At 42.8% G+C, this 25,596-nt stretch overlaps 1 non-coding gene across 1 annotated transcript; it reads left to right on the top strand.

The window, feature by feature from the left end:
• The first annotated feature begins 24,577 nt into the window (after positions 1 to 24,577).
• LOC114809921 lies at positions 24,578 to 24,715 on the top strand. The gene has a single exon (XR_003757692.1). It is a non-coding gene; the product is annotated as a small nucleolar RNA SNORA7 (small nucleolar RNA).
• Positions 24,716 to 25,596: the final 881 nt, after the last annotated feature.

Here is a 25,596-nt window from a genome sequence, read left to right as displayed (position 1 = left end):
ACAGAGCAAGGGGCCGGGCGATCCTACGTGGGATCAGGAATCCCGGACGTCTCCCGGCTACATTTAAAGTCAGTCAGTTGTATTTTTTGAGCACTTCCTGGGTAAAGAACACTGTGCTGAGTGCTTGGGAGAGTACGATGTAAGAATATATCAGACATGTTCACTGTGTACGACGAGCTTAGGGTCTAGAGGGGACAAAGGGAAAGGAACAGGAAGGAAGCGGGGAAAGAGCAAGTGGTGGTGGGGGTAGCGGGAGCTCTTAGAGGCCAGCGTGGCTTAGTGGCAAGTGCCCGGGTTTGGGAGTCAGAGGTCGTGGGTTTCAATCCCGGCTCCGCCACTTGTCAGCTGTGTGACTTTGGGCAAGTCACCTCACTTCTCTGGGCCTCAGTGACCTCACCTGTAAAATTCATTCAGTCGTATTTATTGAACCCTTACTGTGTGCAGAGTCCTAGTCCTTGGAATGTAAAATTTGTCAAGAGATAGAGACAATCCCTGCCCTACAACGGGCTCACAGTCTAGTAGTAAAATGGGGATGAAGACTGTGAGCCCCATGTGGGGCAACCTAATTACTTCATATCTACCCCAGTGCTTAGAACAGTGCTTGGTACGTGGCAAGCGCTTAACAAATACCAACATTATTATCGTTATTATTATTAGAGCAGTCAAGTGGGGGTGGCGGGTGGGCGGGGCGCTATGGAAGTAGGACAGATGGGGAATGGGAGCCAAGGAGGCTGCACTAGATCAGGTATTGGGGATTATCAACCAGAAAGCAATTGGTGAATAAGATGCTTTTTGCTGTTTATTTATGGCAGGATTGTTAGGGCTCTTCTGGGAAAAAATGGAAGTAAAGGATATGGCTACCAAATTCCTACCTCCGAGTCCGTACCTCCGAGATGGTATTTGTTAAGTGCTATGTGCCAAGCTCTGCTCTAAGCTCTAGGGTAGATACAAATTGATCAGGTTGGACACAGTCCTTGTCTCACACGGGGTTGGCATTCTTACCCCTATTTTATAGATGAGGTAACTGAGACACAGAGAAGTTAATTAACATGCCCAAGGTCACACAGCAGAAAGGTGGCCGAGATGGAATCAGAACCCAAGTCTTTCTGTCTCCCAGGCCTGTGTTACATCCACTAAGCCAGTGTGTGGAAAGAGCCTGGGCTTGGGAGTCAGAGGTCATGGGCTCTAATCCCAGCTTAGCCGCTTACCAGCTGTGTGGCTTTGGGCAGGTCACTTAACTTCTCCGTGCCTCAGTTACCTCATCTGTAAAATGGGGATTAAGACTGGGAGCCCCACTTGGGACAACCTGATCACCTTGTATCCCCCCAGTACTAGAAACGGTGCTTTGCACGTAGTAAGCGCTTAACAAATACCATTATTATCATTATTATTATTGAGCCATGCTGTCTCTCAACAGGCCCTTGTCCTAACTATAACTATGGGATTTGTTAAGCACTTACTATGTACCAACCACTGTATTAAACTGGGTTAGATGCAAGATCACCAGGTCCCACATCGTGTTCACAATCCAAGTAGGAGCGAGAACAGGAATTGCATCCTCGTTGTGGGGTAATAGCAATAATAAAAATAGCGGTATTTTTTAAGCACTTACTATGTGCCAGGCACTGTTTTAAGCACTGAAAGAGATACAAGTTAATCAGGTTGTCCCACGTGGAGCTCACAGTCTTAATACCCATTTTATAGATGAGGTAACTGAGGCCCAGACAAGTGAAGTGAATAGGCCAAAGTCATACAGCTGACAAGTGGCAGAGCCAGGATTAGAACCCACATCCTCTGACTCCCAAGCCCCTGCTCTTTCCACTGAGCCACGCTGCTTCTCTTAAGGAGCATGTCTGCCAACTCTATCATATTGTACTCTCACAAGCGCCTAGTACAGTACTCATTCATTCATTCATTCGATAATATTTATTGAGCGCTTACTATGTGCAGAGCACTGTACTAAGCGCTTGGAATGCACAATTCGACAACAGATGGAGACAGTCCCTGCCAATTGATGGGCTTACAGTCTAATCAGGGGAGACAGACAAAAACAATAGCAATAAATAGAATTAAGGGGATGGACATTTCATTAACAAAATAAATAGGGTAATAAGAATCTGTACAAATGAGTGGACGAGTACAGTGCCGAGGGAAGGGGAAGGGAGAGGGGAGGAGCAGAGGGAAATGGGGGGAAAGGGGGCTTAGCTGAGGGGATGTGAAGTGGGGGCAGAGAGGCAGCAGAGGAAGCAGAGGGAAAGGGGGAAGCTCAGTCTGGGAAGACCTCTTGGAGGAGGTGAGCTCTCAGTAGGGCTTTGAAGAGGGGAAGAGAGTGAGTTTGGCAGAGGTGAGGAGGGAGGGCATTCCAGGACAGTGGTAGGACGTGGGCCGGGGTTGATGGTGGGATAGGCAAGAACGGGGGACGGTGAGGAGGCGGGTGGCAGAGGAGCGGAGCGTGCAGGGTGGGCAGTAGATAGAGAGAAGGGAGGTGAGGTAGGAGGGGGCAAGATGATGGAGAGCCTTGAAGCCCAGAGTGAGAAGTTTTTGTTTCGTGCAGATGTTGATAGGCAACCACTGGAGGTTTTTAAGAAGGGGAGTGACGTGCCCAGAGCATTTCTGCAGGAAGATGAGCATAGTAAGTGCTCAATGAATATGATTGATTGACTGATTAAATCCCCAATTTGCAGATGAGGGAACTGAGGCACAGAGTTGTTAAGTGACTTGCCCAAAGTGACACATCAGATAAGTGGCAAAGCAGGAATTAGAACCCAGTTCTTATGATTCTCAGGCCTTTGTTTTTTCCACTAGGCCAAGCTGCTTCCCAGGCCCTGATATCAAACCATGGCAGTACGGGCTTGGGACTCTTTTGGTTACTTCCATTGGGATTTTGGATTGCAATTTGCCAGCTTTTCAATAATCTTCTCCAAATCAAAAGATTTTGTATCTCTGCCTTTAGATAGGCAGGACCTAGAGATTCCAGGGTTCTTTTGAAAAAATTTGACCCTATGGTGAGAAAGGGGCAATATGTTCTCTTAAAAGAATCATATCTCATTCAGGTCCCTAGGAGCCATATTTTGCAGTGAAAAGCATCTTTTTCTCCTTAGTTTCCTTACGGTCTGAATTCATGCCCCAAACATCCCATTACCTCAGGCTACGGAGCTCATTCATCATTCAATCCGTGGGAAGGTGTTCTTGGGCAAGAAAAATTATCTCCATTTTTAAATAGCCTTTGTTAAATACTTACTAAGTGCTGGGCAGTCTACTAAGCGCTGGGGAAGATAGAGACTAATCAGTTTGGACCCAGTCCATGTCCCGTGTGAGGCTCACAGTCTTAATCCACATTTTACAGATGAAGTACTGAGGCACAGAGAAGTTAAGTGATTTTCCCAAGGGTGCCCAGCAGATAAGAGGTGGAGCTGAAATTAGAACCAGGTCCTCTGACTCCCAGCCGCAAGCTCTGTTCCCTAAGCCATGCTGCTTATGAAAACAAGGACTTTGTGAAATAGCCTTTGTCATTTTCAGTGTCTGGTTCAATCCTGGCCATAGAACCTCAGGCTGGAGACCAGTGACTTCAATGGGAGAAACTGGCAAGGCATCTAAAGAAACCAAACTCATAAATAAAAGAGCCATTAAATGATTCCCAAAATTTGTTAGTACAACCCACAGAGGCAGAGTGAATAACCAGTTAAATTTCATTTTTAATTGGAACTGCCAGAAAATATTTAACCACCGCGAGGTGTCGATTAAGTCCCTTTAGTCACTAAACACTATAAGTACCCTTTTTTCAAAGAGATATAGCTTGAAGAAGATGTGTAATTAAATCTGGAAATCTTTTTCCTTCATTCCTATTGACATGCCAATTTAGTGAACCATTATATGTGCACCATTTTATTGAGTAAGACCAGATACAAAGGAATAAAAACTCAAATTAGTTAATTTTTTTAAAAGCCCAAGGAAACTTTTTTTTTTCAATTTCCAACTCACCTAATGAGTGTGATTAGCAGCAGAGAAATTCTTCGGCACTTCTCCCAGGCTCCCACTCCCTGCTCCCTTGATTTATGGACCTCCTCCCCAGCCAAGACTGTTGCATAGAGGAAATGTTTTTTCTTTCTTATTGTCATGATGGGAGGGGCAGTTCGTTGATGATTTACCTAGCGACTAAGGCAGTCAAAATCAATTCCAAAAGGGAGAAAATATATCAAATGTCAGCTGAAAGCGAGATGTAAGAAATCAGAATGATGAATGGTGGAATAAGGGAATATTTCTCTTCAAAGAAGAGAGAACAATAAACAACCAGTGGGAAATTATGGTCGGTTGAGATGGGCATTTTTAGACCAGGAAACTTGCATGGAGGGAAAAAGGTAAATAAATGTTGGAACAATGTTAAAAAGCTTCACTCTTGCTTTTTTTAAAAATGGTATTTGTTAAGTACTTACTATGTGCCAGGCACTGTACTAAGCGCTAGGGAAGATATAAGATAATCAGGTTGGACCCAGTCCATGGCCCACATGGAGCTTCCAGACTTAATCCCCATTTTTCAGATGAGACAACTGAAGCCCAGAAAAGTTAAGTGACTTGTTCAAGGTCACGCAGCAGACAAGTGGCAGAGCTGGAATTAGAACCCAGGTCCTGACTTCAAGACCTGTGCTCCATCACTAGGTCATGCTGCTTTTTGATGTCTCTGAGACATAAAAGATTGGACTGTTTAGAAAGGCAAAGATAATGGGTGGGATGTTTTGACATGTGCGATCAGGTAGGTGGGATTGGGGGATCGATGGTGCAAAAGTCTATTCCAAAGTCAAATGTAAACGTTCATTAGTCTGAATTTAAAGTCTCAGTCCATAATTGGAATTGGAACTGCAGCTGGTCAGATTCTATCTACCCCAACATTTAAGACAGTGCTTAGCACATAATAACTGCTTAACTGATGACACAATTACTACACTGTGATCTGAGTAATCACTCCTTTTTCTTAGGAAATTAATTTTGTTGGATGACGAAATGCGCTGACAGGCTGTAGACTGTAAACTCATTTTGGGCAGGGAATGTGTCTGTTTACTGTTATACTCTCCCAAGTGCTTAGTAGAGTGCTCTGCACACAGTAAGCACTCAGTAAATAGGACTGAATTGCTGAATTGAATCAAATGACAATGGTTGATATACCAACTGCCTAATAGGGCCAGCTTTTTCAATCCAGGCATTGGCCATCAGATTTCATAAAACAATTTACTAAGCCTGTTTTGCTCCGACACTATCTCTCCTCCCATGATTCCATTATATCGGTCTTGAAATCACCTTTCTTTAGATTCAAATGGAATACAGTCGCCAGGCAATAGTCCGGCCCCTCTTCTTCCTAATCCAGTTCTGTCCATTCCCATAGGTTTCCTGGACGCTCCCACCTTGCACGCCAGGCTCACCCCACAACCATTTCGTCTCACTGCCAAAGAAGAACAAAGAGAGAATGAACAAAAGGCTGGCCTCCTTTATAGACCTTACTAAAACATTCTAGAGCTCAGGTTCCTCTTTAACTTAATTGTCTCCTTTGAGGCCCATCTCTTTCAGAACTGTTATTGAAGATCATCCTCTAGACCGTAAGCTATCTGTGGGCAGGGAATGTGTCTCTTACAGTGGTACATAGTACTCTCCAAAGTGCTTGGTACCAGTGCTCTGCACATAGTAAGGCTCAGACAACGATTGACTGGCTGACGGTCAGCCCGCCAACATTCCCAGAAGGCTTCACTCCAAGGGCTGTAGTGTTAGAGGTCAAGGCCAGGCCAGGTTCGGGGAGGGAGGGCAGGCCTTGGTGAGGATGGTAAGAGGAGGAGGAGGACGAGAGGGAAATGTGAGGCTCAGGGAATAATAATAATAATAATAATAATGTTGGTATTTGTTAAGCGCTTACTATGTGCAGAGCACTGTTCTAAGCGCTGGGGTAGATACAGGGTAATCAGGTTGTCCCACATGAGGCTCACAGTCTTCATCCCCATTTTCCAGATGAGGGAACCGAGGCCCAGAGAAGTGAAGTGACTTGCCCACAGTCACACAGCTGACAAGCGGCAGAGCCGGGATTCGAACCCCTGACCTCTGACTCTCAAGCCCGGGCTCTTTGCACTGAGCCATGCCGCTTTACTCTTACCCAACTCCCTTCCTCTTGTTCTCCATCCCTGTCCTTGGTAGCTGTGAGGTGGACATATCCTGGGGTGCTTAGGGTCGAGGGGTCTACAGCCATTTGGAAGCCTGTTAGCTTTGGAGTTGCGGAGTGTGCATTCAGAGTGTAGGGGACCTGGTGGGAGACAAGGGGGTTGGAGGGGACTAATTCGTGGTGTATAAAGTTGGCAACACCAGACTGTGGGGGAGAAGACAGGGCACACACAGCTATGTGCAGGGATGCTAATAATAATTGTAGTGATGATGATGGAATTTGGTAAGCACCAACTATGTGTCAAGCATTCTACTTACAAACTGGGTTAGATATAATAATAAAAAAAATGACGGTATTTGTTAAGCTCTTACTCTGTGCCAGGCACTGTACTAAGCACTGGGGCACATGCTCCGCTCCTCCGCCGCCCACCTCCTCACCGTCCCTCGGTCTCGCCTATCCCGCCGTCGACCCCCGGGTCACGTCCTCCCGCGGTCCCGGAACGCCCTCCCTCCTCACCTACGCCAAACTGATTCTCTTTCCCTCTTCAAAACCCTACTTAAAACTCACCTCCTCCAAGAGGCCTTCCCAGACTGAGCTCCTCTTCTCCCTCTACTCCCTCTGCCACCCGCCCCCTTTACCTCTCCGCAGCTAAACCCTCTTTTTCCCCTTTTCCCTCTGCTCCTCCACCTCTCCCTCCCCATCCCCACAGCACTGTACTCGTCCGCTCAACTGTATATATTTTCGTTACCCTATTTATTTTGTTAATGAATTGTACATCGCCTCGATTCTATTTAGTTGCCATTGTTTTTACGAGATGTTCTTCCCCTCGACTCTATTTATTGCCATTGTTCTTGTCTGTCCGTCTCCCCCGATTAGACTGTAAGCCCGTCAAACGGCAGGGACTGTCTCTATCTGTTGCCGACTTGTTCATCCCAAGCGCTTAGTACAGTGCTCTGCACATAGTAAGCGCTCAATAAATACTATTGAATGAATGACTGAATGAATGAATAAAAGCAAATTAAGTTGGACACAGTCCTTGTCCCATGTGGGGCTCAATCCCCATTTTACAGATAAAGTAACTGAGGCACAGAGAAATGAAATGACCTGCCCAAGGTCACACAGAAGACAAGTAGCGGATCAGGATTAGAACCTGTGACCTCCTGACTCCCAGGCCCGTGCTCTATCCTCAGTCCTCATGCTGCATTTCAATAGAGGGCAGACCAAGCAATCGATCACGACGAGCTCGTTGCGGGCAGGAATGTGTTTTAATACTGGACTTTCCGAAGTGCTTAATATAGTGCTTTGCACACAGTAGGCATTCAATAAATATTATTGAAATGTAGCACTTCCTTTGTGTGTGCGGAGCACTCGTACCAAGTGCTTGGGTAAGTACAATAAAGCAACAAATGGACACGCTCCCTGCCCACAGGCAGCTTCCAGTCTAGAGTTGGTGTTCCACAGGGGGCTCATGTTCCAAGAACTAGGGGTACCTAGCTTTATGGAGTTTGATTAGAAAACGGAAGGCAAGGGGGAGGGCAGTCGTATGGTCCCTGCTCTCCTGGAACTTCAGCTATAAATCCAAACACAACCTTTGTTCCAGGTATTCAAAGAATCGATGGGAATTTTCTCAGTTGGATTTCATCTCCTTTCGTCACCTTTGGATCTCATTTGGATTTACAAGCCTGTAAAGGAAGACTCAAAAAATAAGTATCCTGAAAATAGCAGCCCAGCAACATTTTTGGAAATACAGAAATACCGTGAAGGTACCCAAGCGGGGTCAGGGGAAACACTACCTTCCACGTAATTTTCGGATGTGGAGCCATGCCTCAATCTGCTCTCTTAAACTCACTGTGGGCAGGGAACGTGTCTGACAACTTTCTTGTGCTGAACTCGCCCAAGGACTTATTAAAGTGCTCTGTGCATAGTAAATTCATTCCTTCATTGAATGGTATTTACTGAGCGCATACTGGGTGTAGAGCACCGTACTAAGTGCTTGGAAAGTACAGTTCAGCGATAAAGAGAGACAATCACTGCCTACACCTGGCTTACTGTCTAGAAGCCAGGAGACAGACATCAAAACAAGTAAACGATAAGTTTCAATAAGTAGAATTAGAGATATATTCACTTCAAAACAAATGAACAGGCAATAAATACTATTGCCCTATTGATTTTCTCAAAAGTTTCACTTTTTATTTATATGAAGGATTCATTCTGTCCTTCTGCTTGCTAACATAATATAATAATAATAATGTTGGTATTTGTTAAGCTCTTACTATGTGCAGAGAACTGTTCTAAGCGCTGGGGTAGATACAGGGTCAACAGATTGTCCCACGTGAGGCTCACAGTTAAACCCCATTTTCCCGATGAGGTCACTGAGGCACAGAGAAATTAAGTGACTCGCCCACAGTCACATAGCTGACAAGAGGCAGAAGTGAAATTCAAACCCATGACCTCTGACTCCCAAGCCGGGCTCTTGTAGGAATAAAATAAGCATTATTATCGGCCCTACCATCTTGGAACTGGAAACCCAAGGGCTCTTCCGCAATATTATACCCCCTTTGGAGTTAACTTTGTCTCCAGGAGGATGTTTAATCTGTTGACAATTCACACGCTACATCACCAAACAGCAAAGCAGTTTATGGTCTGCTATGTGCAGAGCATAAACTGGGACTCTTCAACTTCCACCCCAGTGACAAGCAGGGCTTACCAACTCCCCCTAGAACCCACTGGCCAGGCTCATCAGTGTGTGTCCAGGAACTCCTCGCTGCAGCGTCAGCCCGAAGTAGCTCCCCTTCTCCGGAATGTTAATGATGCCTCGGGAGTTTTGATCGAATGGGATTTCTGGGCACGTGCCGTAGTCATGAGGTTTATTTCTTCCCTACGACATTATTCGCGCGTTTAATTACCAAGCCACTGTTTTATATTGTCAACCATGCGCTTTGGAAATATCACTCAAAAACAGCTGTGCTTTCACATGAGATCAATACTTCTCCTTTCTCACCACGCCACCCTCCCTTTTCCCCATACAAAGCATTCTAAATGAATGCCTCTAACTTGGTGTTTGTTCAATCTTCTTCATGATTGAGCCTGTAGCATTTCGGCGTGCCTCAAAACTCAGTGGTTTCTTGGAAGTGGGTGCCGAATGAGGGCTAAGAATTGAAAGATCAGGAACTACCCTGAGCAGAGTTTTGGAGACCATCCTCCCACCTTTCATTCATTCATCGATCGAATAGTGTTAGTTGAGCATTTACTGTGTGCATCTGTGGGCATGAGTGTCATACCGACAGTCTCTTTCGTCCTTGTAAACCGTCCTCATGAAAATAGAGTAGTGAACATTTTCTGGGTCCTCGCTATTTAATAATAATAATAATGTTGGTATTTGTTAAGCGCTTACTATGTGCAGAGCACTGTTCTAAGCGCTGGGGTAGATATGGGGTAATCAGGTTGTCCCACGTGAGGCTCACAGTCAATCCCCATTTCACAGATGAGGTCACTGAGGCACAGAGAAGTTAAGTGAGTTGCCCAGAGCCACACAGCTGACAAGTGGCAGAGCCGGGATTCAAACCCATGACCTCTGACTCCCAAGCCCGGGCTCTTTCCACTGAGCTACGCTGCCTCCCTAGAATGCCCAACTATCACCGATACCAGGTCAAGCCGGGAAAGAAAATAGTCAGTGTTGAAAAACAGGACAGAATGGTATCCTTGATAATAATAATAATAGTATTGTGGTATTTTCTAAATGTTCACTCTGTGAAGGACACTATATTAAGTGCTGGGGTGGCTACAAGCAAATGGGATTGGACACAGTCCCTGTCCCACATGGGGCTCACAGACTCAATCCCTATTTGACAGATGAGGTAACTGAGGCACAGAGAAGTGAAGTGACTTGCCAAAGGTCATGCAGCAGACATGTGGTGGGAGTGGGATTAGAATCCATGACCTTCTAACTCCCAGGCCCGCGCTCTATCCACTAAGCTGTACCGCTTCTGCTGTTTGATGAGTTTGGTTAAGGGGGGTGTGGGTGAGGAAGGGCGGAGGAGAGTTAGTGTCAGTTCCCTAGGAGGGAGCTTGCCTGTGCCCAGGACTTGCTGGGAGCAGGGGCCCTGGGTGCGAGAGAGGGAAGATAGTGGGCTCGGTCATGATGGGGTGTGCTGAGCCTTCTCTTCTCACCACCGGAAAATACGTTGTTCAGCCGCCTTTGCGACAGTAGTGAGGATTTACATTTCGCCATCCTCGCTTTCCCGTGGAGTCGTTCAGTAGCCTCCGATGCCCTTGTGAAGTGGCCGGTGAGTAGATTGGCTGCAGTCGGTGGTCACCGTGGCTCAGTGGAAAGAGCCCGGGCTTGGGAGTCAGAGGTCATGGGTTCGTATCCCGGATCTGCCACTTGTCTGCTGTGTGACTTTGGGCAAGTCACTTCACTTCTCTGGACCTCAGTTACCTCATGTGTAAAATGGGGGTTAAGATTGTGAGCCCCACGTGGGAAGACCTGATTACCTTGTATCTACCCCAGCGCTTAGAACACTGCATGGTACACAGTAAGTGCTGATCAAATATCATCATCATTATTATCATTATTATCATTATTAATAATAATATCCGATGTGTGAAGTATGGGCCATTAGAAAGGGTTTAGCAGTAGAAGTACCGGTGTGCATTGTAAAAGAATGGTAATGAAAATGAAATGGAAATCTTTGGAGTCACAAGAATGCAGCGTGACTCAGTGGAAAGAACATGGGCTTGGAAGCCAGAGGTCATGGGTTCGAATCCCAACTCTCCCACCTGTCAGCAGTGTGACTGTGTGACTGTAGGCAAGTCACTTCACTTCTCTGGACCTCAGTTACCACATCTATAAAATGGGGATGAAGACTGTGAGCCCCACGTGGGACAACCTGATTACCCTCTATATGCCCCAGTACTTTCTATGTGCTCTGCACATAGGAAGCGCTTAACAAATACCAACATTATTATTATTATCGTTATTAATAATGCCAAGACAACATCTCACTAATCTCCATGCTAGCCAGGTAAGGTGGGGCAGGAGAACCATGTTGCCCAAAAGACCCTCCCTTTTTTATTATTTTATGGTAGTTGCTAAGCTATGTTCCAGGCAGTGTACTAAGTGCTGGGAAAGCTAATCAGGTTGGACAGAGTCCATGTCCCACCACATGAAGCTCACAGGCTTAAACCCCATTTTACAGATGAGGCAACAGAGGCACAAAGAAGTTAAATGACTTGCCCGAGGTCATAGAGCAGACACATGGCAGAGTAGGGATTAGAATCCAGGTCCTTCTGACTCTCCTGCCCGTGCTCTATCCACTAGGCCAGGAAGCTACTCCTTTCTCCGTCAAAGCCACTGGAAAGAGCATGGGACTAGGAGTAGGCAGCCACTATCCTGTTGTGTGACCCTGGGCAATTCACCTAACCTCTCTGAGCCTCAGTTTTATCTTCTGGAAAATGGAGATACCTCACCCGCTCTCCCTTCCTCTTAGAATGAGACCATATGGGTCAGGGACAGTGCCTGATCTGATCAGCGTGGCTCAGTAGAAAGAGCACGGGCTTTGGAGTCAGAGGTCATGGGTTCGAATCCCGGCTCGGCCACTTGTCAGCTGTGTGACTTTGGGCAAGTCACTTAACTTCTCGGTGCCTCAGTTACCTCATCTGTAAAATGGGGATTAAGACTGTGAGCCCCACGTGGGACAACCTGATTCCCCTGTGTCTACCCTAGCGCTTAGAACAGTGCTCGGCACATAGTAAGCGCTTAACAAATACCAACATTATTATTATCTCAGTCTTTCTTTGGTACATAGGATATGTTTAATAATTTCTAATGTTATTATTATTATTCTCCAAAACATTTATGACTCCAAAGTCTATTCCAGGAGAAAATGGAGAAGAGGGCATCTTCATGCTCCTTTAGACCTTGTCTTATCAATCAATCAGATTTATTGAGTGTTTACTGCATGCAAAACATTGTACTAAGTGCTTGAGAGAGTACGGTATAATCGATTTAATAGACATGCTTCCTTTCCACAATAATGATTAATAATGAGAATCAATTATGGTATTTTTTAAGCACTCACTGTTTGTTAAACACTGTTTTAATCCCTGGGGTAGATACAAGCTAATGAGGTTATCCCATGTGGGGCTCACACTTTTAATCCCCATTTTACAGATGAAATAACTGAGGCACAGAGAAGTTAAGTGACTTGCCCAAGGTCATACAGCAGACAAGTGGCAGAAGCGGGATTAGAACCCACGTACTCTGACTCCCAAACCCGGGCTCTTTCCACTGAGCCGCTCTGCTTCTCTAATGAGTTTACAGTCTAGGGGACATCAGACTAATGTGTGCTAAGGGACTTTTCTTTAAATTGAGCCTCACGTGGGACAACCTGATGACCCTGTATCTCCCCCAGCGCTTAGAACAGTGCTCTGCACATAGTAAGTGCTTAACAAATACCAACATAATTATTATTATTAAAATGGTTTTCAGGGTAACTGCTAAATTATATAAAACTAAATAAAACTAAATTAACAACTCTCATGTACACTAAAGGAAGATAGTTGAAAATCTACAATGAAAAAGAAAATAATTTTCTTATGACATTTCTCTAGTAGTTAAGGAATAGGAATTTCAGTACTCTTTAGAAAACAACAAATGCCACCACTCGGAAGAATTGCCAGCACCTTTTGAATGCTGATGAGGAACTTTATCATGGTGAAGATAGATTTATATGGAGAAAAAAATGGAAGAAAACCTCGACACATATTTTTTGTAGTGCTATTTGTTAATCCAGCACTCAGTACAATGCCTGGCACATAGCACTTAAATACCATAAATATTATTATTATTATTATTAATAATAATCACTCCTTCCACTAGGCCACCCTGCTTCTCTATGTTAAAATATAGATCTGTGCCCTTTGGGCACTTGGTATTCACGCTGTCCTCAGCCTCACAGTCCTTGTGTAAATATCTGTAACCTATTTATTCAATCAATCAGTCAATAGTATTTATTGAGCACTTACTCTGTGTAGAGCACTGTATTTGAGAGAGTACAATAGAGAGGAGTTGATAGGCATTCCTGCCCACAACAAGCTTACAGTCTAGAGAGAATATTTATTTATTAATGTCTATCTTCCCATCTCAACATTTAACTCCTTGTGGGCAGGGAGCTTGCCTACCAACTTAGTTGCATTTTATTCTCTTAAGAACTTATTCATTCGTTCGTTCTTTCTTTCGTTCGTTCATTCATTCATTCATTCTTTCATTCATATTAATTGAGCACTGACTGTGTGCAGAGCACTGTACTGAGCACTCGGAATGTACAATTCGGCAACAGATAGAGACGATCCCTGCCCAACATCGGGCTCACAGTCTAAAAGGGGAAGACAGACAGCAAAACCAAACAAGTAGTCAGGTATCGATACCATCAAAATAGATAAGTAGAATCATTGATAGATACATATCATTAAAAAATAGAGTAATAAATAATATATAAAAATATACACAAGTACTGTGGGGAGAGGAAGGCTCCACCCAGCGAGCATTCAATGAATACCGTAAATTGCCTGGATTAAATATTGATGAAAAAATGAAATTTGGTAAGATTTATATGTGTGTATTTGCATGTATATATGTATTTCAAAAATCACATTTCCCAGCCCATGTAGTTTCAGGAAGTCTCCAGATGCGAAAGTCCCATATGATTTTTCTCAATCTCTCAAACCCACGATAAGACGATAAACTGGTATGTATTTCTGCCATGGAGAAAATGTGGTAAAAAAATTCTGTAAACATGCAAATATATTCCAAGCAATATTTTAGATTTATAATTATAAGATTCTGGAAGATAATGAACTTAATATTTTAAATAACATTCCATATTTAAATGACAATTATGGTTTTCTGCGGTTCAGGAATCAACATGCTGTTTCATTCTGTTGGGTAAATACTCATCAGTGCTGTGATGACATACTGTAATTACTTAGGGTTTGGTTGAAAATAGATTTCCATTGCTACCTTTAGCTTGATATCACAGCAACTTTTGAGGCTGTATTCTGAAATCTTAAATCAGTATTTAACGGGATGGCCCACACAACGCGATAACCATCCACTTCCTGCTGGCATTCCCAGTTCCCTGATTTGAAAGCGCTATCCAACTCCTCGTTCGAGGTCCGATTCTAGAATCAAATCACGTCCTTGATATCTAGGTCTAATTAGGGCCAAATTCCCAGACCTAATTTGATCGGTGAGAATTGGTGCTGTGGAGAAGTTTCTGTGGGAAGGAAGAGGTGGGAGGGGTCGAGGGAATCTGTTTCTATATGGATACTAAAGTTGCATTAGTATTCTACTTGTGATTAGAAAGGTCCTCTAGACTGCAAGCTTGTAGTGGAAAGGGAATGTGTCCGTTCACTGTTGTATTGTACTCTCCCAAGCGCTTAGTACAATGCGCTGCACACAGTCAGTGCTCAATGAATATGAGTGAATGGATGAGTGAAGTCCTCAAGTGTGCAGAGGGAATCTGAAGGAAACAACACCCAGCTGATGTGGTGTTTAGCTCTGCCCCTGGCCTGCGAGTTGCCCACCTTGGGTGCAAGTTCCAGTCTCTCGGGACCTCAGTTTCCCCCTCTGCAAATGAAATGACCTCTGCCCCTCTTTACTCCCATAGAGCTACTGGACTGAAATAGCTGCCTGCAGATTTGAAGATGATTCTACTGATGGTGAGATTTTACCAGCAGATCCAGTGAGGTTAACAAGATCTGCAAGTGACCGGCAACCTCTCCCATGTGGTGAGCATATAAAGATTGTCCCCTCCTCCGCTGTTCATTCATTCATTCATTCAATGGTATTTATTGAGTGCTTACTATGTGCAGAACACTGTACTAAGCACTTGGAATGTATTGCCCACAGTGCCAAGCACTGCTTTCATTTCTCCCTCTTAGTGTCACGGCCTTCCTGAGATCCCTGTTCCAACTCCGCCAGTCGAGTTCTGATGGCTTTCATGTGAAGCTAGACTACCTTCTGGCACTCCTTTCCAAACATCCACTTATATCACATTATTTGAGGTTTTGCTTCACTGTGTCTTGGAACCATTCTTTTAGTAACCCACTTACTGGTTACTCCATTTCAGCTCATCATCGATCACAGTATCCTACTGTTCTCCGTTTTCCTCACACATCCCACTTAATGAAGGTGATATGAAAAGCGTTGCTTTGACGTTGGTGATCTGATTAAATTCCAGCACTCTTTTGCTTATGATTTTTTCTTGCCTCATGAAGTTGTTTTGAATATAAATGATATTAAGCTCTCAGTAAATAGCGTTGATCGATTGATGACTAGCTGGTACTGATCTAGTAAGTCGAATGTGGCACATGCGACCGGTTCAGGTCTCACATCCATAACGGAGGTCGGACATACCACTGCCCTGGAAACCTTCAGTTGGTTCTAATAATAATAATAATGTTGGTATTTGTTAAGCGCTTACTATGTGCCAAGCACTGTTCTAAGTGCTGGGGTAGACATAGGGGAATCAGGTTGTCCCACGTGGGGCTCACAGTCTTAATCCCCATTTTACAGATGAGGGAACTGAGGCACAGAGAAGTTAAGTGACTTGCCCAGAGTCACACAGCCGACAAGTGGCAGAGCTGGGATTCGAACTCATGAGCCCTGACTCCAAAGCCCGTGCTCTTTCCACTGAGCCACGCTGCTCTTGCTGGTGCCGCTGTCATGGCAGTTCCTACCTGTTTCCTTAATGTCTGCCACCCTGAATTAAGAGAAGCAGAGAAGCAGCGTGGCTCAGTGGAAAGAGCCTGGGCCTTGGAGTCAGAGATCATGAGTTCGAATCCCAACTCTGCCACTTGTCAACTCTGTGACTGTGGGCAAGTCAATTAACTTCTCTCTGCCTCAGTTCCCTCATCTGTAAAATGGGGATGAAGACTGTGAGCCCCACGTGGGACAACCTGATTCCCCGGTGTCTACCCCGGCACTTAGAACAGTGCTCTGCACATAGTAAGCACTTAACAAATACCAACATTATTATTATTATTATTATTAAGTGTCGGAATACGATGCGAAGCTATTGTTTGTGTCCTGATGCTCTCCCTGGAACAGAGAGCGCTCACAATCTAAAAAAGGGCGGGCTGGGGTAGAAAGGAGAGATGACAAGGTAAATTCAGTAAAGACAACAGCAAGAGTCAAGCATCAATCAGTGGGGTTTATTAACCGCAAAAGGGCAGTACGTTTCTGCTGGGAGAAAAAAGTCTCCTTGGTCTGCCCTTGACACAAACTGTCAGAACCTCTCAACATTCCAAATTCTGAACTGTAGCTTCTGTCCATCTTCTGCTACCAGTGTCACTAGCTAACCCCTAAGTAGATCTCAGAGTCTTCAGGACAGAGGGATTTGGGGTCCCGTGACTATTTCACCTGTCCATCCTCAGCTCATATGTCTAAATCTATCTATCTAAATTATAAATGTATAATAAATTTAATAATCATATAATAATTTAATAAATATATCTATTTATATAAATAGCTAGATATACAGCTACAACTCTGTCTATATAAAATACTTAAATAGCTATATTGTATACACCTACATATGTACATATCTTTAAATTATACATTATAAATTACTTATTCATTTTAATAATAATAATAATAATGTTGGTATTTGTTAAGTGCTTACTATGTGCAGAGCACTGTTCTAAGCACTAGGGGAGATACAGGGTAATCAGGTTGTCATTCATTCAATAGTATTTATTGAGCGCTTACTATGTACAGAGCACTGTACTAAGCGCTTGGAATGTACAAATCGGTAACAGAGACAGTCCCTACCCTATGATGGGCTTTCAGTCTAATCGGGGAGATGGACAGACAAGAACAATAGCAATAAATAGACTCAAGGGGATGAACATCTCATTAAGACAATAGCGAATAAATAGAATCAAGTATGTAAGTGCTATGGAGCTGAGGGTGGGCTAAAAATCTAGATCTTAAAGGGCCCACATGAGGCTCACAGTCTTAATCCCCATTTTACAGATGAGGTAACTGAGGCACAGAGAAGTTCAGTGACTTGTCCACAGTCACATAGCTGACAAGTGGCAGAGCCGGAATTCGAACCCATGACCTCTGACTTCCAAGCCCAGCCTCTTTCCACTGTGCCACGCTGCTTCTCAAGTGTCTGTCTCCATCTCTAGACTCTAAGTTTGTTATGGACAGGGAATGTGACTCCCAAGCACTCTGTACAGAGCTCTGCACATAGTAAACACTCAATAAATATACCATTTGATATGTAGAAATATATAATATATGCATATATTTGTGTTGTTTATTGACCTACTAATCTTTCTCACATAGTAAGTACTTAATAACTATCATTATTATTGTAGCCATTTGCTCCCAGGATTCACAAATAATTTTTAGGCACCCTTGTAGAATGCAAGTTCCTTGAGGACAGGGAACATATTTCCATCAGAGAAGCAGCATAGCGTAGTGGATAGAACATGGGCCTGGGAGTCAGAAGGACATGGGTTCTAATCCCGATCCATCCCCTGTCTGCTGGGTGACCTTGGGCAAGTCACTTTATTCTCTGTGCCTCAGATACCTCATCTGTAAAATGGGGACTGAAATTGAGCCCCGCGAGGGACAGGGATTGTGCCCGACCTGATTTGCTTGTATCCACCCCAGCACTTTGTACAGAGCCTGGCACATAATAAGCACTTAACACATACCATCATCATCATTATTATTATTATTGTTATCATCTGCTGTATACTCTCCAATGAATGTAGTCTGCATTCAACAGGTGTTGAAGAAATACCACCGATTCATTTTATCTTGAGGATAAAAAGATAATTAACGTGCAAGAACTTTGGGAAAATTCAATTGCTTTACAAATTTGAGTTGTTATTGAACATTGTGAATCAACATGGAAAGAGTCTCCTGTTTTTATCAGTCCGTCCTTATCTCACCCCAGCTTTTGCAATATGTTGTACTCTTCCTGAAGGATAAAGCATGTACCAGAATTCAGCAACCATGATGAGAGCACTGAGTAACAGTTTGGAAAAAAAAACCCAGTGATTTTGATCTTGGTCCCACACACCCACACCAATGACGAATCGCAGAGTTTGAATAAGGTCTTTTTTTCTGAAGGTTTTTCTGTCTTTAGATTAGAATCCAGAATGAATGTTGAAATTCTTAACAGAGAGAGGCTGAATGCTCAAAATTTTCACCAGATTTGAAGCCCGCTTTTGTCCCTCCCAAATAGGAGCGATTAAGCTAGCTAAATAGATGAAATGATATATAGTCCTTGGGGCTTCCATTCTTGTTTTGGCTGAGTAAAAAGGAAACTTGGACTTCAGTGCGTTCATTTGAGCTTTTTCAAGCTATAACCTCTTGGAAGAGAAAATTAAAAAAATCATAAATGTAAAACTAGAACCAAATTCTCCTAACAACGATAGTCAAAAACATGTCAATTTTACAACCTTGAAATCAACAAATGAAAATGTATTTTCCCTCTGCTATAAAAGCATGGATATTTATAAGGAAGACCTAACAGTTTCCTTGGTCAGAAAAATCACTCCCTGAGGCATTTTTAGCCAAGGAACAGGAGTTAATACTTTCCTCTTTGCTGATACATGCTTCATTCTATTACCACCCGCCCAAGACATTAATTTATCTTCAAGCATAAGCCTATTTTCTAATATGAAACCCAATGCAGAGAGGACCATTTAAGTGAAATATGTGCCTTTATTATTAATCATATTTATTGAGCACTTACTGTGTATGAGTACCATGGCTCACAAAAGTCTTTTAATGATATTTGCACGCTATAATATCGATATTTGGTTCCCCAAAATAATTTTACTGACTTTTACTGACCTTTATCCTCATGACTATTATGAGTGAAGATTTTGGTGTCTTCCCAGATGGTCCGCATGCGAGAAGTAAAGTGTAGAAACATCAGAGGCAATAAGTTCCAACAGAGTTCGAACATTTTCCAATGAAATAACCTTTTTTAAAAATTTGAGCCAAAATGCTGTTACTATCAAGAACTGTTTGCTACGAAGAGACAAAGCCATAGTCAATATTGATTATGATGATCACTAGGAGAGTTTAAGAGAGAAGAAATAAAGTAACAAACATTTTATGTAAGTTCCTCCTCTACACTATAAGATCGTGGTGGGCAGAGAGCATAGAACTCTATTCTTTCATACTCTTCCAAACATTTTGCGTGATGCTGTGCACGCAGTTAATGCTCAATTAATACCACTGATTGATAAAAAATAGCATAATTGATTACTCTCCTCTACATCCTCACATCCATTCATTGTTTTCTCACTTTATTTTTATTCATTATAGTATTGGTTAAGCACTTAATATGTGCTAAGCATTGTTTTGAGTGTTGGGGTAGACACAAGTTAGTCAGGTTGGACACTGTTCCTGTCTCAAATAAGACTCACAATCTTAGCAGAAAAGGCTTCATTTATTTTCTGGGCTAAACGGTATGATATATTGTCTTTTTTGAGTTTCTCTATTTTTAGGTTTCACTTGTATCTTCTGTAATTAAGACAACCTTAGCCTTTTAAATCACAGAATTCTACAATCAACAGGAGAGTTGTGAACGATCTCTCCTGTCCCGTCGTCGATCCCTGGGCCCCATCCTACCTCTAGCCCGGAACGCCCTCCCTCCTCAAATCCACCGAAAAATCACTCTTCCTGCCTTCAAAATCCTACTGAAGGCTCACCTCCTCCAAGAGGCCTTCCCAGACTAAGTCCCCTTTTTCATCATCTCCCCCTCCCTTCCGCGTCAACTCTACTCTCTCCCTTTGCTCTTCCCCTCCTCTCCCTGCCCCACAGCACTTATGTATATATGTATATATCTATAATTCTATTTATTTATATTGACGCCTGTTTGTTTTGATCTGCATATATATGTAAGTCTATTTATATTGATGCCAGTTTACTTGTTTTGATGTCTGTCTTCCCCCTTTTAGACCCTACGCCTGGTGTGGGCAGGGATTGTCTCTCTTTATTGTTGAATTGTACTTTCCAAGTGCTTAGTACAGTGCTCTGCATACAGTAAGCGCTCAATAAATATGATTGAATGTATGAATCCAATCTGACAGATCACTAATGCAAAACATATCTATGCGCTAGTGCCATCTAGCTTGCTTTTAAAGAAACATAGCAGCTCCCTCTCCAGTTGGTATCCTGGGTCATTCACGGGCCTTATTTGGATACGATGGCCAAAAGCAAACTCACGACAATAAACAAAATGAAAAGCCCAGCTGCATCACTGGGGTCCCTGGAGAAAATTCTTCCTATACACCATCTGTGAGGAGGATGCATAGTCTGAAGCCTGATTCATACACTGTCAATACCTACCTGGAAAATTTGGGACAGAGATCGGAAGGCAGGTAAAATTGGCCAGGTCTACACAGATGCAGAAATTTAAGGCAGTAAGTCCAATCCAACAAAAGGGAACATTTCACATTCTGAGTGGTAAACACGTGGAATTCATATCCACAGGAAGTTGTGCAGGATGAAAATAGCTGATTCAAGAGGAGGTTGATAAATTCACAGACTTAATGGGTGCAGACCACTATATTAAGGACTTGGGAGAGTACGGTACAACAGAGTTGGTAGAAGGAAAGTTAGAGCTGTACGGGAAATATGTCAGGGATGTCCTGGGGTGTCTCCTGAGCAATTAATATGGGTGTTGAGAAAAAGAAGCCGAGTAGTCTTCACCCAAACCTCCTGTTGCCGCTGATGGAGAGGGAATGCTCGGTGGTGATTCCTCTGGGCTTATATTACTAAACCAAAATTGTGCGTGACCTAGGACCCGAAGAAGCTCTTTCTGTGATGGGATCAGAACTGGAAGTTGCAGTTTGGAGCAGGAACCCAGGAGGGCTGGGAATGGAGCTGTCCAGGCAGGAACCCAGGGAGTCACTCTGGGTGATGATCTGTCAGGGATCCAGTCTAGTGACTGAGTGGAAAATGTAGTGGCTCAGTGAAGATTTAATCCCAAATTAAGAAGAAAGATGATTCCAATTGTGGAAGTGAAAACAAAACGCAGCAGTGACCAGCCCCTGAGAACCCAGATTAGTCCCATTGCTAACGTTAACTTCTGGTGAAATGAGATTGCAGAATTGTACTTTTTTAATGGTATTTGTTAAGCATTTAATATGTGCCAAACGCTGAATTAATCACTGTGGTAGATACAAGCTAATCAGGTTGGACAAAGTCACTTTCTCACAAGAGGCTCACATTCTCAGCTGTGATCAAACTCCTTAGAAAATCTGTAGTTCTATTTGTTCAGTTACCAATGCTCTTCATCTCAAAGTAGCTTTCTAATCCTTCTTGTAGAAATACAGTACTTTCAAGGTTGCTTGGATGTCATTTACATTAGCGATTCATAAAATCTTACATTTCATTTTTTGACTCATATGAGCTATTTGAAAGAAAAAAGAGCTCATTGAAATCTGTGGCAAAAACTCCGTGGAATTCTCCTTCCTCGCCCAGTGCACTCTTTGTTTTAAATTCTCTTCTTTCTGAAATTGTGTGCTTAATAAGTTTTACGGAAAAGACTAAGAAAATTCAAAGCTGCGGTATACTTTGCTCTATTTTCATTGTAGGAATGCTTTAGCCAAATTAATGGAGGTTGAATACCTTATGAAATACAAAGTTCAGTACACTTTAGTTTTTCTAGGATGCTCTAGTTATGTAGCTAAATAAACTATAGCAAAAAACAAAACAAATATATTTTTTCTGAAGAACATTAGTTCCGACTTTCAGAGATCATTGTATGGTGGGTGACCAGATTTAACAAGAGGCATATATGAACAAAATGATCTCAGCAATTATATAGTGTTCTGAATTTTTCAGATGTCAAGACAGAGGAAAAGAGAATGGAAATAAATTGTCTGATATCACTTGGCAATCTCAAGGAAGAAAATAATCTAAAATTCTCAACTTGATCAATCTATTGAAGACAGTAAATTCCCTCTAGACTATAAGCTCATTATGGGCAGGGAAGGTGTCTACCAACTCTGTTGTTTGGTACTCTCCCAAGTGTTTTGTACAATGCTCTGCACACAGTTAAATACTCAACCAGAATTTATTTTCCATAATAGAAAGGAAATCTGCCTGAAAAATCTGGAACTTCAGGGCTCAATTGTCAAGTAATCCAGAAACCTTCAGACAAACGAGGTAGATGGTGCCAATCTATCTGGATATTTGACAAATATTTTGGGTTACTAGTGCTGTAGATGCACCCCAAGTATCAATATAAAGAATTCCAGTTGTAAAGAAACAGCATTCCTTGAATGCCATTACCCAATAGCTCCATTTTTCATGCTTGCAATCGTTATGTTAACAATTCCTAATTACATATAAAGAATACAGGTTTCAACCACATACTTTTTTTAAAAAAAAGTTATATAAATGTTATTCTGTTAAGCTTGCCTACTCTAGACATGTGGGGGCTCAATACGTGGGGAATAGAAATTCTTCGTGAGTACAAACGTGAAAATGCTTGTCAGGGTTTGCAAAAAGATTTATTCAATTGGAAGCCTCCAGCAGGTTTAGGACATTGTTATCGAGATTGTATTTTTCCTTGATTCTTGTGGGTCCATCAGTCAGTTGGTGTGAATAATGGGGATTTGGGCTTTGTGCATCTCGTTGTTAAGTATGGACTGGAGGAAGTGAGACCAGACCAGTGAGATGAAGGAGTATCTAGTCTGGTTGTCACTCAGAGTTGTGTTACCCATGACCTACTGTGGAGGAGTGAAGGATGAGTGATGGAAAACTGCAGCTTTTAGAAAGTGTTAGAATGTTGGGGTAATTTTACCATTTCATTAACTTTGGTATTTATTAAGCGCTTACTCTATGCCAGTCACCTTACTAAGCACTGAGATGGATACAAGCAAATCGGGTTGGAAACAGTCCCTGTCCCTCACTGGGCTCGCAGTCTCAATCCCCATTTTACAGATGAAGTAACCAAGGCACAGAGAAGCAAAGTAGCATACGAGTGGCAGAGGTGGGATTAGAACCTGCGACCTCCTCATTCCCAGAGCCGTTCTCTCTTCACTACGCCATGCTACATTTCATTAATACTGGAGGTCTTTATTTGGCTATTTAGGGAGCATTGCTTCACTAATAATCCAAAATACATGCCAAAATAGCCCAACATTTTGGTAGTTCCTTCTCTATCTGACTGGGGAGCTACTGGAAAACATCGCTAGAGAGCTATTGTAGGTGGGGTAAGTCAGGAGGGAGAGCTGATTTACTGTTATTTTAAAGGTTAAATTGTGAAATGTTTTCTATTTAATCTTCTATCTCCCCATTCCTCCCTCTTTCCCAGATTTTGAACTCCTTATTGGCAAGGTCTGTCTTTGATCGTATTTCCTTAAGCACCTAGAACAGGACACTGTAGGCATCAGTGAATAATTTTAATAGTTAATTATATTGATGAAGAAATTGCCATACATTTCTCTTCAATTTATTTCCAGGTAGAAACTGAAAACACAAGATGGAGTAGGATGCTAACTAGAAGTAACAGTAATATTAGTACCATTGGCTCAGTGGAAAGAGCCCAGGCTTGGGAGTCGGAGGTCATAGGTTCTAATCCCGGCTCCACCGTTTGCCAGCTGTGTGACTTTGGGCAAGTCACTTCACTTCTCTGTGCCTCAGTTACCTCATCTGTAAAATGAGGATTAAAATTCTGAGCCCCACGTGGGACAACCTGATCACCTTGTATCCCCCCAGCTCTTAGAACAGTGCTTTGCAAATAGTAAGTGCTTAACAAATACCATCTTTATTATTATTACTTTCTCTGAGCAGAGCACTGTTCTAAGCACTGTCATAAAGTGTACATGTGTACAAGTGAGAAACAGTGTGGTCTAGTGGATAGACCGCAGTCCTTGGGACTCCAAGACCTTGGTCCTGGGATCCGGCCCTACCACTTGCCTGCTGTGTGACCTTAGGCTAATCAAGTAACTTCTCTGGGCCTCAGTTACCTCATCTGGAAAATGGGGATTAAGACCGTGAACCTTATTTGGGACAGCGACGATGTCCAACCTGATTAACTTTAGTACAGTGCCTGGCACATAGTAAGCACTTAACAAATACCATAAAGAAAATAGACATGCACCCTGACTCTCGTGGTGCTCATAATCTCTAGTCCATTTGAATGTGCAGGGAAAATTCCTCCTTGGGAACCTCCATCAATTAATTTTGTTGATTTCAGTGGTTCAGCTAGATTATGTGAGTACCTGATATCGCCAAACTAACTCTGCACTCTATTTTTTTAAGCTTATTTGGTTTATAATAAGCTTATTGTTGCTTATGGTTAATACGGTAATATATTTATAGAGAGTCTTACCCTGGGATATTATGAAAACTAATTTTTGTTTTCGTAAATCCAGTAGGAAAACAAACCCCTTTCAAGGTCGCACCTGGAGAGTTTCCAGTACTCTACCAGTCTCGGATACAGGAGGGAGAGTCAAGCAGAGGCCTACCTATTCCGTTCCTAGCTTGGCCAGCGGTTAACGAGCGGAAGACAATCCGCTACGAGTCAAAACTCACCCGTGCTGGGCAGCAGCGGCAAGGGAGAGAGTCAAGGGAGGAGGTTAGAGTTTACTGTGTGGAAGGAGGCAATGATAAACCACTTCCATATTTTTACCAAGAAAACTCTATGGATACACTACTAGAAGGATTGCAGATGGAGAGCGGGGCGTACTGGCAGAGTGGAATCGCTATGGGTCGGAAACGACTCGGCTTAAGACAAGGAAAACAAAAAATAGTTTTGTATACGTCATTTCTTCCAAGCATATAAGCGGGTGGCGTTTTGTTCTCACGATCATCACAACACATTTTTTTTTCCTTCTTTTAATAAGATTCATATGGCGGATGCAGATAGTTCTTTAAAAATCACCTCAAGAAGATCCATTTTGTTGACAGCTGAGCTTTTTTCAGTCCCTCAGATTCAGAAGACATTAGAGTCATGTATGAATAGACAGCTTCAATACTTAATGGGGTGGCAGGGTCAACAGGACCAGTTCCATTGAAAGTGCTGGGAGACTCCTTTATTAGAATGCTTCCAGACCTTGCTAAGTCTCAGCATATCGGGGAGAGAAAACGGTGAAATAGCTGGGTTACTCTTTCTCAGAGATGGGGCGTTTAAAATAAAGTTATCAAATTATTAACTCAAATTATTTCAAATTGAATAATTATTAAATGCCTCAGTCACCTGGCTCAGAATCCTTATTTTGCCACCTTATTTGGTGCGTTACTGTGTTACGTATGTTACTTATGCACTCGAGTATGCAATAATTGTGGTATTTTTAAGCTCTATGTGCCAAGCACTTTTCTAAGTGCTGGGATAGATAGAAGATAATCATGTTCCACAGTATAAGTAAGAGGGAGAACAAGTATGGCACCCCCATTTTGTCGGAAA

Source organism: Ornithorhynchus anatinus, chromosome 2 (assembly GCF_004115215.2).
Source record: "Ornithorhynchus anatinus isolate Pmale09 chromosome 2, mOrnAna1.pri.v4, whole genome shotgun sequence".
In the NCBI taxonomy this organism is placed as follows: Eukaryota; Metazoa; Chordata; class Mammalia; order Monotremata; family Ornithorhynchidae; genus Ornithorhynchus; species Ornithorhynchus anatinus.
Note: the sequence above shows the minus strand (reverse complement) of the source record. Positions and strands in the feature narration are given on the sequence as shown.